The sequence below is a fragment of the Haemorhous mexicanus genome, chromosome 20 (genome assembly GCF_027477595.1).
Source record: "Haemorhous mexicanus isolate bHaeMex1 chromosome 20, bHaeMex1.pri, whole genome shotgun sequence".
Lineage (NCBI taxonomy): Eukaryota > Metazoa > Chordata > Aves > Passeriformes > Fringillidae > Haemorhous > Haemorhous mexicanus.
In genome coordinates this window covers 9,458,709-9,470,742 of record NC_082360.1, presented here as the reverse complement: position 1 = coordinate 9,470,742, position 12,034 = coordinate 9,458,709, and positions in this window count along the sequence as shown.

The window sequence follows — 12,034 nt, the reverse complement described above, 5'->3', positions numbered from 1 at the left end:
GAGCCTTTTCCTCTCCTGGAATCTGAATTATGGCTCCTGTGAGCCCTCATCCTGGCAGAGAGGGAGTCTTTCCCCTCCTGGTGCCTGAATTGTGGCTCCTGTGAGCCCTCACCCTGCAGCCCTGACTGGAGGGAGCCTTTCTCCTCCTGGTGCCTGAATTGTGGCTCCTGTGAGCCCTGACCCTGGCAGAGAGGGATCCTTTCCCCTCCTGGTGCCTGAATTGTGGCACTTGGGAGCATTCCCCTCGTGTCCCCACGGGGCACACAATCATGTCGTTATTTTATCACGGCTGAATTGCTGAATACTTTCTCCATGCCAGGCTGAGCAACTCGTGTATCAGAAAAAATTACTTTACCCCCCCCAAAAGCCACTAAATCACAGATTAGTCGTGCTAAAGAGCAATTTTCTCTCCCTCAAACCTAATTTCTTGATTTGCCCTTCCCTGCTCGCCCTGTCCAGCATCCCCAAACCCTGCCAGGAGCAGGGCTGCCACGTCCCAAATCCCACTGCATGCATTAGGTTTGCAAATGCCCTGCTTGCTGAGGGATCATCACCACGCTGATGGGCATCAGGAACAAGCTGTTTCCATTCTGCTTGCACAAGTGAGCCCTGCATGCTTGAACACCAGCACCAAAGTCCAGGGAAGATAATCTGCCTCCAAATTCGACTCTGGCTCACTTACAGCAGTGAACAAACATTATTTGCAACAGTTTCCTCAAAAACAACCCCCCAAAAAAAGGCATTGCAAAGCCTGCACACAGTTCACGTAAATAAAAGCACATTTAACTGGAGCACTATCAGATGTCTCCCTGCCCAGAAGGATTTTAAGAGTCGTTTTTCCCACCTGGTTTAAATTAATTGCCTGTGACCTTCTCTGTTGTCCTGCTACAAAGGCATTAAAGCAAGAACAAGATAGGATAAGGAGATATTTATTCAGTAGCACTGTACATCTATTTAGCAGCACAGCAAATAGGGGAATGTGGGCAGGACGTGCCTCAGCAATCCCTGGTATTCCTCTCCAAAGGGCTTGTATAAACTCTTGTAGTCAATGAGGCCAGTGCTGGCCAAATGTAAATAGAGGAAATTACACAAGGTCAGCTTGCAAGAGGCCAGGAGCCCTCAGACCATAGGTATCTGTCCTTGAAGCAGAAAGGAAGCTGGACTGTGGGGCTTTTTTTGCTGTTTGGGGGCCTTTTTTTAAGAAAAAAACAAAAACAACAACACAAACCCAGCCCAACAAAAAAAGACAAAACCATTTTTCCATTTGAAATGAAAAGGAAGGGGAAAGCTCTTGTCCTTTTTCACTTATTTCAGCAAGATGACACCAGGTTCTTAAGGGGACAAATGAATCCTTGCAAATAGCCAAACTGGGTTTGAAAAGAAAGCAAAGTAGGTGCTTACAAAACAGCTTGAGTGTTTTAACTCGTCCCCTCAGATGTTACTTGTTACCATCTGAGATCATCGTGTTCCAGCTGCCTGTAGTAAACATGACCTGAATTCTCACAGTGATGCAAGCCCGGCAGCAGCCTGCCCTCCACACCTCCTTCCTCCTCAAAACTCTTCCTAAAGATGCTTCACAGGCTGGGGTTCAGGAAAAGTCTTGGGTTCAGGAAAAGTCTTGGGTTCAGGAAAAGTCTTGGGCTCAGGAAAAGTCTTGGGCTCAGGAAAAGTCTCAAGTTCAGGAAAAGTCTCAAGTTCAGGAAAAGTCTCAAGTTCAGGAAAAGTCTCAGGTTCAGGAAAGCATTCCCTGGACTGTGGCTGGGTTTGAAGGCTGAGGGAGCAGGCACTGCCTGCCCAGAGGGGGTGTTTTACACCTGATGCTAAAAGGCAGGAAGAAATTCAGGATGGATTTCCCCATGGAAAGGGTGGTCAGGCATGGGAAGGGGAGGTTGGGAGTCCCCATCCCTGGGGTGTCCAAGGAAAGCCAGGACGTGGCACCCAGTGCTCTGTTTAGCTGATAAGGTGGTGTTTGATCAAAGGTTGGACTCGATTTTGGAGTTTTTCCAACCTTAATGGTTCCATTCTGTGATTCCATGGACACACACACACGGGGAGGGCTCCAGGCCATGCCCAGCTGCTGTTGGTCCCCAAAGCTGGCTGGCAGCCCCCGTGCCCCCTGCAGATCCAGGCCTCCTCCTCTGGACATGGTGGCAGCAAACCACAGAGATTTCCCCTCCCCAGCCCCGTTCCCATGGACTTTTACTTGCTGGATTTGCAAATCCACCAGCACCAAGCTCACTCTGCAAATTGCACTAAGTCATCCAATAAATCAAACACAACCCCCCCCCCTTCCTAGCACAGTTGTCGAGCTCCAGTTACAACAATTTGTGGTAAAATATTACTCACCAGCACTTTGGGCTGTGTGAGCAGCTCTGCCTCGGAGCAGACAGCCCTTAAATCACAGCTTTGTCACAGAAGCCACAAGCATAACCAAAAGTCTCATTACACGCAGACGCTCCGAGGAGAAGGCCAAGGAGACAATGGTTCCCCTCGTTCCCTTTGTCAGAGCTTTCATTCATGTTGTGATGGCTTTTTCTGCTGCATCCACTGCTGGCTGCTGGCCACAGGCAGAGGAGCAGCCCCAAGCACCCCAAAGATCCTGGGAGCAGCGAGGTGGGCTGAGAGCATCACCCTGTGCTGCTGCTGGTGCCTCCCCTCTGCCCCTGTGCTCCTCTGGCTCACTCTAATCCCCACCAGTTTGGGTTGGGCCATGGAAGTTATCACAGCGAGGGGTTTTAAACACTTCTGGGCTCTTGCCTTTTGCTGTGGTGGGACAGGTGTTTTTATTTCTCACGTGCTGCAAAATGAGACCCAAATTGTGCAATGAAGAGCAAAGGGCTTTTGTGAAGTTGGACCTGAGGGTGGCAGGGGACAGGCACTGCTGGGGCTGGCTGGGGGGGTTTCCATTCCCACCATTTCCCTTCCATTTCCATTTCCATCCCCCCAAGCACAGGGCAGGGGGGTGCTCCTCCTAAACCCTGCTGAGCACCCTGCCAACCCCTGTCCTGGGGATGGAGGGAACAGCCCAGCTCCCCTCACTGTGCTGATGGGAGGGGAGGGCTCCCTCAGGGCCTATGAGCTGGAAATTAATGGAACGAACTGGAAATTAATGGAATGAACTGGAAATTAATGGAATGAACTGGAAATTAATGACCAAACAAAGCAGTGATGGATGAGCATCCACAGGAAGGTCCCCAGCTCTGACACTGCCACTGGGACACTCCTGCCACTGGAGCCTTTTCTCACCCAGCCCTCTGGCTGCCCAAACCCTCACAGGTCCCCTCCCCTGCTGGCAGTGACCTTCCCATGGCTCTGTGTCCTGGCCAGAGCTGGCCCTGCCAGCCAGAGCTCAGCCGTGACAGTGACACCGTGACACACACGGCCACTCCTGCTCCAGGGGGGATGAATCCCTGGGAGAGCAGGAAGGGATGAATTCCTGGGGATGCAGGAAGGGATGAAGCCCTGGGAATGCAGGAGGGGATGAAGCCCTGGGAATGCGAGGGGATGAAGCCCTGGGAATGCAGGAAGGGATGAAGCCCTGGGGATGCAGGATGGGATGAAGCCCTGGGGATGCAGGAAGGGATGAAGCCCTGGGAGAGCAGGAAGGGGTGAATTCCTGGGGATGCAGGATGGGATGAAGCCCTGGGAATGCAGGATGGGGTGAATTCCTGACCCTCAGCACATCCCCAACCCTAGAGATGCAGGAAGGGACGAATCCCTGGGAATGCAGGATGGGATGAAGCCCTGGGGATGCAGGATGGGATGAAGCCCTGGGGATGCAGGATGGGATGAAGCCCTGGGAATGCAGGATGGGATGAAGCCCTGGGGATGCAGGATGGGATGAAGCCCTGGGAATGCAGGATGGGATGAATCCCTGGAAATGCAGGATGGGATGAATCCCTGGGGATGCAGGATGGGATGAAGCCCTGGGAATGCAGGAGGGGATGAAGCCCTGGGAATGCAGGATGGGATGAAGCCCTGGGAATGCAGGAAGGGATGAAGCCCTGGGGATGCAGGATGGGATGAAGCCCTGGGAATGCAGGATGGGATGAATCCCTGGAAATGCAGGATGGGATGAAGCCCTGTGGATGCAGGAAGGGATGAAGCCCTGGGAATGCAGGAGGGGATGAAGCCCTGGGAATGCAGGAGGGGATGAAGCCCTGGGGATGCAGGATGGGATGAAGCCCTGGGGATGCAGGATGGGATGAATTCCTGGGAATGCAGGAGGGGATGAAGCCCTGGGGATGCAGGAGGGGATGAAGCTCTGGGGATGCAGGATGGGATGAAGGATGGGAATGCAGGATGGGATGAATCCCTGGGAATGCAGGATGGGATGAAGCCCTGGGAATGCAGGATGGGATGAAGCCCTGGGAATGCAGGATGGGATGAAGCCCTGGGAATGCAGGAAGGGATGTGCCTCTGCTGTTCCTACAAAAGCAGTGCAGGGGGCCAAGCCAGCCTTTTCCAAGCACTGCAACGCTGGGAAACTGGGAACAGGGAGCAACGGCTTGGAGAGGAGCCCCAGCAGAGCCATCTCCTTCCCACAGGCTGTGGGCTCCCTGCCTGCCCTGAAATCACTCCCTTCCCCTCGTGGTGCTGCCAGCCCCGAGCTCTGTACCCAGCACAGCCCCAGACACTCCCTGGGCCAGCGTCATCCTCACCCCCAGGGCTGGAGCCTCAGCCTTATCAGCCTTATCAGCCCGGGGCAGGCACAGCCCTGCCCTGTCTTGGGGCTATCGAGGCCACAAACCCTGCTGGGCTGGCCCCACCAGGGTGACAGTGGGTGACACTGGGGACAAACTCTTTTTATTGGCCCTTTTCTGCCCGATAGCAGCTGCTCCCAGCCCAGCCAGGGCTTTGCTGTGCCCACAGAGGCACCTCCAGCTGCACCCACAGAGACTCACTGGCCCTGCACAGCTCCCCCTTCTCAGCAATTCCCCCCCCTCAGATGAGAAATATGTTGAACAAACTGTACCTTACAAGGGGAAATTATCTGTTTCTTCTCCCTTTTTCTGCCCTTCTCCTCCTGCCCCCAGTGACAGAGCTCAGAGCCTTCCCCAGCTTTGGCCAATATCACAAAGAAGCAGCAGGTGAGCCCAGCCCCCATCAGCACTCACAGCAAACCCAGGTGCAAACCCAAATAATGAAACCCAGATCACCCAAAAAATTGAACACAACCCCCCTCAAGCTTTAGCTCACCAAGTGTTTTCATGGAGACACCCCCAGCTCTCCCCAGAGCTGCACAGGCAGTGTCACACCTCAAAGGGTTTTATTCACCTTTTCCATTTATTTCATGTCTTTGCACAGCTTTGAGGGAGTCAAGAATGCCAACCTCTGTGTTTGTGTTCAAGCTTGAGACACTGACCCTGCAGCCTGACCCAGCTGTGGAGCTCTCCTTGGTCCAAAGCCCCTGGAGCACAGCAGAGAGGCCAAACTGCTCAGTGTGCCAGTGGAACTGCACATAAACCTTGTCAAATTCTACTCTGTGGACCAAGGAAACGATAGCAGTAAATACCAAAATGCATCAGAGGATCCATTTCAAAGGAGTGATTTTTAAAATGCACCTAGATGTGCTCTGCTGTGGGGTTTTAATAGCAAAATTCACGTGTTTTACAGGAGTTAATTGCTCACAGTGTGTGAGGGCAGGAAGGGAGGACAAAAGCAGATCTGTAAAGCTGAGAGGAAAAATTAGCCCTGAAAATTGTGCACAGTGGGAAATGTGCCCTGTCAGCCTGATTTGGGGCCCAGGTACAGGGGAGACAATTTGCCAGCACAGAGCAGGAAGTGTCCTACCTGAGGGGTAAAGAGCAGAAACCTGCCCAAATCCTGGTTACAAAAATTATAAATAAAGAACAGAAACCTGCCCAAATCCTGGTTACAATAATTATAAATAAGGTAAGAACAGAAACCTGCCCAAATCCTGGTTACAATAATTATAAATAAGGTAAAGAGCAGAAACCTGCCCAAATCCTGGTTACAAAAATTATAAATAAAGAGCAGAAACCTGCCCAAATCCTGGTTACAGCAATTATAAATAAGGTAAAGAACAGAAACCTGCCCAAATCCTGGTTACAGCAATTATAAATAAGGTAAGAACAGAAACCTGCCCAAATCCTGGTTACAGCAATTATAAATAAGGTAAGAACAGAAACCTGCCCAAATCCTGGTTACAATAATTATAAATAAGGTAAAGAAGAGAAACCTGCCCAAATCCTGGTTACAAAAATTACAAATAAAGAACAGAAACCTGCCCAAATCCTGGTTACAATAATTATAAATAAGGTAAGAACAAGAACCTGCCCAAATCCTGGTTACAATAATTATAAATAAGGTAAAGAGCAGAAACCTGCCCAAATCCTGGTTACAATAATTATAAATAAGGTAAGAACAGAAACCTGCCCAAATCCTGGTTACAATAATTATAAATAAGGTAAGAACAGAAACCTGCCCAAATCCTGGTTACAATAATTATAAATAAGGTAAAGAGCAGAAACCTGCCCAAATCCTGGTTACAGCAATTATAAATAAGGTAAAGAGCAGAAACCTGCCCAAATCCTGGTTACAATAATTATAAATAAGGTAAAGAGCAGAAACCTTCCCAAATCCTGGTTACAGCAATTATAAATAAGGTAAGAACAGAGACCTGCCCAAATCCTGGTTACAGCAATTATAAATAAGGTAAGAGCAGAAACCTGCCCAAATCCTGGTTACAATAATTATAAATAAGGTAAAGAAGAGAAACCTGCCCAAATCCTGGTTACAAAAATTACAAATAAAGAACAGAAACCTGCCCAAATCCTGGTTACAATAATTATAAATAAGGTAAGAACAAGAACCTGCCCAAATCCTAGTTACAATAATTATAAATAAGGTAAAGAGCAGAAACCTGCCCAAATCCTGGTTCCAATAATTATAAATAAGGTGAAAACAGAAACCTGCCCAAATCCTGGTTACAGCAATTACAAACAACATCCTGACACAGGAAATTAAACCTCTCACACAAAGCACCCACTGAAAAAGTGAACCTGAGTTAAAAAAAAAAAAAAAAAAGAGAGGGAGAAACTATGTAAATAACCTGAATTAAATTCAAGGCATTTTCTCCTGAACATCATGAGGTATCTGAGATGCAGCCAGACTTGTCTGCTCTCCCTGGGCAGATCCCAGAGCACTCCCAGCCTGGATTTTGGAGCATTCAAGAGTGATGAAGACAAGCATTCCTGGATACAGGCAGCTTCAGCACACACCAAACACTGAGCATCATGCTAGCAACCAGTGGCAGCCAAGAGATACAAACATTAGCTTTCCAGAGAGGAATTTTTAGTGCACTGGTAGTTCCTTGTCAGACAGTAAATTTTAAAATAGTCCGTAGTCAATGGCAGGGAGCAACCCTTTAAATGCACAAAGTTTCCTGCATGAGTTGTACTTCAACCCTGCAGCAGCAGCCCAAGGCATTGTCATAGCCTCTCATGGTTCTCCTTGAGCCCATTTGGGGTTTTGGTGAACACATTTGGGGTTTCTGTCACTGCTTCACTATCATCTCTGTGCAGTCCTTGATAATAGGGCTCTCAAGTTGTAACCCACAAAATGAAAATGAAAGGAGAAAGCAGAAAGGTTTTAATCTATGTGTTTCTGAAGACTGAAGCAAAATCCTTCTCTTTTGCCTGCATTCTGCTGCTTGTGTCTGAAACCAGCAGCTAACACTGCTGAGAAGGTTTTCAAGGCTCTGAGCAGCACAGCCCTTCTCCTCTTTCCCCAAATACCCTCTGACACCTGCTTCTACTTTGCAAAACAAATAAACAGTCACTAACCACAAGTGTAACTCTCCACCACTGACATTTCTTTGCACATCTCAGACCACAGCTTCCTTTGGAAACCCTGAACTTTTGTGCTTCTGCAGTTTTTGTGTCTGTGAGGCCGTACAAAGATGAGAAAAACAAGCAAACACACCGAGGCAGGAGCTGCTGGTATCTACAGCAACAGGGACACAAACCAGGCAGGGGTTGTGAAAGCATCCTGCCAGGAGGGCAGAGCCCAGGGCTGGCTGAGGGGGCTGAAATGCAGTCTCAGGTGAGAGGGGACAGTTCCCAGGCACAGGTGACACCAGCAGGGGACAGGAACTGCTGCCAGGGCCCAGCAGGTCTGGGGCCAGCACAACCCAGCCAGGTATGAGGCTGCAGGGCAGCAGAGTGACCAAAAAGCTGCCCAGAGCATCCTGCTGGTCCCAGTGTGCTGCAGGATGCCCTCAGGAGGCCTCGGGGATGGAGAAGCTGTTGGAGATGAGCTCCTCACACTGGTTTCTGCAGGGCAAGGGCTGGGCTCTGCCCTGGCTGCCCCAGCACAGCCCCAGCACTGCAGAAGGGAGGAAGGAAGAGGTTGGGTGCAGCTCGTGTCACTGCCCAGGCTCCCTGCCCTGGGCTCTCTGTCACCTTGGAGGCAGTGGCACCCTCAAGCTCGCTGTGTCAGCAGAGGCTCAGGCTGGATATCAGGAAAGGTTCTGCCCCCAGAGGGTGCTGGGCACTGCCCAGGTCCCCAGGGAACGACCCCGAGGCTGCCAGAGCTCCAGGAGGGTTTGGACAGCTCTGCCAGGGTGGGATTGTTGGCTCTGTGCTGGACTTGAACGATCCTTGTGGTTCCCTTCCCACTTAGCATCTCTTCCTCTTCCTCTTCCTCTTCCTCTTCCTCTTCCTCTTCCTCTTCCTCTTCTCCCATCCCATCCCATCCCATCCCATCCCATCCCATCCCATCCCATCCCATCCCATCCCATCCCATCCCATCCCATCCCATCCCCATCCCCATTCCCATCCCCATTCCCATTCCCCACACCCCCGGGCAGGCTCCAGGGCTGTCAGTCCCACTCCTGCAGGTGGCTGCACCCCGGTTTCCATCCCGTGGCGAGGCCCAGAGCCGTTCCGGGTCCCCAAGGAGGGGATGAGGAGCCGGCTCTGGGGGAGCCATCGCCCCCCCCGTGTCCCTCCCGCCCGCGTCACCCCCGCCTGCGCTGGGCTCGCACCGGGGGCGTTCGGAGGCGGCAGCGGCGGAGGGACCGGGGAGACGGGACAGGCAGGGGGAAGGTGCCCGAGTCCCCTGCCATGTCCCCTGCCCCTGTCCCCTCCGTGTCCCCTGCCCCTGTCCCCTCCCTGTCCCCTCCGTGTCCCCTGCCCCTGTCCCCTTCCTGTGTCCCCTCCATGTCCCTGCCCGTGTCCCCTGCCCCTGTCCCCTCCCTGTCCCCTACCTATCCTCTCCCTGAACCCTCCGTGTCCCCTGCCCCTGTCCCCTCCCTGTCCCCGCCCTGTCCCCTCCGTGTCCCCTGCCCCTGTCCCCTCCCTGTCCCCTGCCCCTGTCCCCTCCCTGTCCCCTCCGTGTCCCCTGTCCCTGTCCCCTCCATGTCCCCTCCATGTCCCCTCCCTGTCCCCTCCCTGTCCCCTCCCTGTCCCCTCCGTGTCCTCTGCCCCTGTCCCGTCCCTGTCCCCTCCGTGTCCCCTGCCCCTGTCCCCTCCCTGCCCCTGCCCCCTCCCTGTCCCCTGCCCCTGTCCCCTCCGTGTCCCCTCCCTGTCCCCTGCCCCTGTCCCCTCCCTGTCCCCTCCCTGTCCCCCCTCCATTCCCGCAGCAGCCCCCGGCTGCGCGGCCCGCGCGCGCCCCCTGCCGGCCCCCCTGGGGGCTGCGGGAAGGGACACACGGACAGGGACAGGGACACACGGACAGGGACACATGGACAGGGACACATGGACAGGGACACACGGACAGGGACACATGGACAGGGACACATGGACAGGGACAGGGACACACGGACAGGGGGACAAACGAGACAGGAGGGACAGGGACAGGCGGGGCATGGGGACACAGGGTACAGGGACACACAGACAGGGACAGGGAAACACGGACAGGGACGGGGACACACGGAGAGGGACAGGCGGGTCATGGGGACAAACGGGACAAGGACAGGCGGGGCATGGGGACAGGGTCAGGGACACACGGACAGGGACTGGCGTGTCATGGGGACACACGGGACAGGGACAAGGACAGGGACAGGGACAGGCGGGGCATGGGGACAGGGACAGACGGTACGGCGACAGGGACAGGCGGGGCATACGGACACCCGGGACAGGGACAGGAGGGACAGGACAGGCGGGACAGGGACACACGGGACAGGGACAGGCGGGTCATGGGGACAAACGGGACAGGGACGGGCGGGGCATGGGGACACATGGGATACAAACCGGAGGGATGGGGACACACGGGCTGGGGACAGGCGGGACAGGGACACACAGGGACATACGGGATGGGACATAGGGGATGGGGGCATACAGGACAGGGACAGGCAGGGCAGGGACACGTGGGATGGGGGGACGCTGGGTGGGGACAGTCTGGGCAGGGACACACGGGACAGAGACAGGCGGGGCATGGGGACACACGGGATGGGGACAGGCTGGGTAGGGACACGAGGGGTGGGGACACGAGGACTGGGTGTGCTGGACTGGTTTGTTCCAGCGTGAATTGACAGCAGGATTGCCATGTTTAATTTAAAGTGTGGCCACGAGAGAGATGGAGCATATTTTATTAATCCAGCTCCTTTAAAAGCTTTAAGAGACCTGCAGGAAACAGCAGCGAGGGAAGGAGAACTTTGAGGTCTTGATAATGAGAGCATCACCCTTTCTCGAGGAGATTTTGGGTAGAATTTGCAAAAAAATGAATTGTGAGTGACAATGCACCGTGGCCACACTCTGAACCCCGAGCTGAAACCCCTCAGGGAGGTTCCTGCCTCCATGATTTTTCCCAGGAAACATTTTCCCTCTCTTTTCCTTATGACCAGAGGCATTCTGGCTTTGCTGGTTTGTACAGGTGTCTCAGGAGCAGCCTTTCCTCAGCACACCCAACAGCTCTTTGGGGTTTTTATTAAATCCAAGCAAATAAAAGCTCCAATATTTACACTTGTGTGATGCTTTTCGTGTTTGGGAGCTTTTACAAGCACTGGTGAGGTTTGCTGGGAGGCAGAGGAGGAGTTTAGCCCACGGTTCCTATTGCCAAGTGTAAATGTTCTATTTCCCCCCCTGATAATTTCATTTTCTCCAGCAATTCAAAGAGACATAAACCAGGGAAAAGAGGGATCCTGGAATTCTCAGGAAGTGTTGCTAATGTGGTGGTTGAGAGTGAATGTCACACCTCCCCCTAGGCCTGCTGGACCTGAGGCTGCTGAGCAAGCACAGCTGCTGTATTTGGTGCTCTGATGTTCCTGGAACCCACCCTGTGCTCACACCATGGCACAGAGCCACCAACACGGGCCCTGGTCCCCCTCTGCCCCTCCAGCTCCTCCACAAAGGTTTGGTCTGAAGCTTCAAACTGACACTAAGACAGAGCTGGCTGCAGACAATGATCTTGCCATGTCAGTCAAGCCAAGAGAGCTGTTTCTCCCCCTGATACATTCAGCTCTGAAGGATTCCTCACAAACATTGCATGAGCAGCTCTCCCCAAACAGCCTGGGTGACATTCACATCCCATCAACAGGAATCCCATCTGAGCAGAAGATGGAGGAAAAAATCAGTCTGTGCTAAAGAAATGTGAAATCCAAAGAGCCAAGGAAATGGGAAATTCTGTTCAGTTTTTAGTTTCGTTTCAGATGTTTTAGTTGCTCTTTTGCTTTACAGGAACTGTAAATATCTGGAGTTATGTCCCACACCACAGCCAAGGGCTGTTCAAAGGAGGAGGAGTTCAATGCAAACAAATAGCAAGGTTTAGGTTTAAATGCAAAAGTTTAAATATAGGTTTAAATGCAAAGGTTTAAATGCAAAGGTTTGTGAGTGTTATAAATGTGAAAATGGAGATGGGACATGTGAAATCCTGCCACAAATGGGCCTTGGGGAGTCCAACCCTGAAACTCCCTCAGCAAGAAGCCAGTCTGGACCTTTCCTGCAAGGAACTCCAGTCCCTGCAGTCCCACACTCACAGCAGCCTGCTCTGCCAGGGGCTGGGGCACAAAGAAGGGGGGCACAAAGGAGTGGGGCACAAACCTGTGGGGCACAAAGTAGGGCAAAAATCT